Raw genomic sequence first — 3,139 nt, 5'->3', positions numbered from 1 at the left:
ACCAATAGCGGAACCTGGATGCCCATATTGGCTCCTACATATTCTACGAAGATCTTTATCGGTCAAACCGCATAACAACATACGTTGTTCCCTTTGTCATCAATATGTTACTTGCCCGAGATTCGATCGTCGGTATCCAATACCTAGTTCAATCTCGTTACCGGCAAGTCTTTTTACTCGTTATGTAATGCATCATTCCGTAACTAACTCATTAGCTACATTGCTTGCAAGGCTTATAGTGATGTGCATTACCGAGAGGGCCCAGAGATACCTCCCTGACAATCGGAGTGACAAAACCTAATCTCGAAATACGCCAACCCAACATGTACCTTCGGAGACACCTGTAGAGCTCCTTTATAATCACCCAGTTACGTTGTGACGTTTGGTAGCACACAAAGTGTTCCTCTAGTAAACGGGAGTTGCATAATCTCATAGTCACAGGAACATGTATAAGTCATGAAGAAAGCAATAGCAACATACTAAACGATCAAGTGCTAGGGCTAACGGGATGGGTCAAGTCAATCACATCATTCTCCTAATGATGTGATCCCGTTAATCAAATGACAACTCTTTTGTCCATGGCTAGGAAACTTAACCATCTTTGATTCACGAGCTAGTCAAGTAGAGGCATACTAGTGACACTATGTTTGTCTATGTATTCACACATGTATTATGTTTCCGGTTAATACAATTCTAGCATGAATAATAAACATTTATCATGAAATAAGGAAATAAATAATAACTTTATTATTGCCTCTAGGGCATATTTCCTTCAGTCTCCCACTTGCACTAGAGTCAATAATCTAGTTCACATCGCCGTGTGATTTAACACTAATATTCATATCTGTATATGATTAACACCCATAGTTCACATCGTCATGTGACTAACACCCAAAGAGTTTACTAGAGTTAATAATCTAGTTCACATTGCTATGTGATTAACACCTAAAGAGTACTAAGGTATGACCATGTTTTGCTCGTGAGAGAAGTTTAGTCAACGGGTCTGCCACATTCAGAGCCGTATGTATTTTGCAAATATTCTATGTCTACAATGCTCTGCACGGAGCTACTCTAGCTAATTGCTCCCACTTTCAATATGTATCCAGATTGAGACTTAGAGTCATCTGGATTGGTGTAAAAGCTTGTACCGATGTAACTCTTTACGACGGGCTTCTTTTATCACCTCCATAATCGAGAAATATTTCCTTAGTCCTTACTAAGGATATTCTTGACCAATGTCCAGTGATCTACTCCTAGATCACTATTGTATTCCCTTACCAAATACAGAACAAGGTATACAATTGGTCTGGTACATAGCATAGCATACTTTATAGAACCTATGACTGAGGCATAGGGAATGACTTTCATTCTCTTTTCTATTTTCTGCTATGGTCGGGATTTGAGTTTTACTCAATTTCATACCTTTGCAACACAGGCAAGAACTCTTTCTTTGACTGTTCCATTTTGAACTACTTCAAAATGTTGTCAAGGTATGTACTCATTGAAAATCTTATCAAGTGTCTTGATCTATCTCAATAGATCTTGATGCTCAATATGTAAGTAGCTTTGTTGAGGTCTTTCTTTGAAAAAACTCCTTTCAAACACTCCTTTATGCTTTGCAGAATAATTCTACATTATTTCCGATCAACAATATGTCATTCACATATACTTATCAGAAATGTTGTAGTACTCCCACTCACTTTCTTGTAAATATAGGCTTCACCGCAAGTCTGTATAAAACTATATGCTTTGATCAACTTATCAAAGCATATATTCCAACCTCTGAGATGCTTGCACCAGTCCATAGATGGATCGCTGGAGCTTGCATATTTTGTTAGCACCTTTAGGATTGACAAAACCTTCTGGTTGTATCATATACAACTCTTCTTTAATAAATCCATTAAGGAATGTAGTTTTGACATCCATTTGCCAAATTTCATAAAATGTGGCAATTGCTAACATGATTCGGACAGACTTTTAAGCATCGATACGAGTGAGAAAATCTCATTGTATTCAACACCTTGCACTTTGTCAAAAACCTTTTTGACAAGTCTAGCTTTGTAGATAGTAACACTACTATCAGCGTCCGTCTTCCTCTTGAAGATCCATTTATTTTCTATGGCTTGCCGATCATCGGGCAAGTCCACCAAAGTCCACACTTTGTTCTCATACATGGATCCCATCTCAGATTTCATGGCCTCAAACCATTTTGCGGAATCTGGGCTCATCATCGCTTCCTCATAGTTCGTAGGTTCATCATGGTCTAGTAACATGATTTCCAGAATAGGATTACCGTACCACTCTGGTGCGGACCGTACTCTGGAAGACCTACGAGGTTCTGTAGTAACTTGATCAGAAGTTTCATGATCATCATCATTAGCTTCCTCACTACTTGGTGTAGGAATCACTGGAACTGATTTCTGTGATGAACTACTTTCCAATTCGGGAGAAGGTACAAATTACCTTATCAAGCTCTACTTTCCTCCCACTCACTTCTTTCGAGAGAAACTCCTTCTCTAGAAAGGATCCATGTTTAGCAACGAATATCTTGCCTTCGGATCTGTGATAGAAGGTGTACCCAACAGTTTCCTTTGGGTATTCTATGAAGACGCACTTCTCCGATTTGGGTTTGAGCTTATCAGGATGAAACTTTTTCACATAAGCATCACAACCCCAAACTTTAAGAAACAACAACTTGGGTTTCTTGCTAAACCACAGTTCATATGGTGTCATCTCAACGGATTTAGATGGTGCCCTTTCAACGTGAATGCAACTGTCTCTAATGCATAACCCCAAAACAATAGTGGTAAATCAGTAAGAGACATCATAGATCGCACCATATCAATAAAGTGCGGTTACGACGTTCGAAAACACCATAACGTTGTGGTGTTCCAGGTGGCATGAGCTGTGAAACTATCCCACATTGTTTTAATTGAAGACCAAACTCGTAACTCAAATATTCGTCTCCGCGATCAGATCGCGGAAACTTTATTTTCTTGTTACGATGATTTTCCACTTCACTCTAAAATTCTTTGAACCTTTCAACTATTTCAGACTTATGTTTCATCAAGTAGATATACCCCTATCTACTCAAATCATCTTGTGAAGGTCAGAAAATAACGATACTTGCCACGAGCAT

Source organism: Triticum aestivum, chromosome 5B (assembly GCF_018294505.1).
Source record: "Triticum aestivum cultivar Chinese Spring chromosome 5B, IWGSC CS RefSeq v2.1, whole genome shotgun sequence".
NCBI lineage: Eukaryota > Viridiplantae > Streptophyta > Magnoliopsida > Poales > Poaceae > Triticum > Triticum aestivum.
This window is presented reverse-complemented; position numbering follows the sequence as displayed.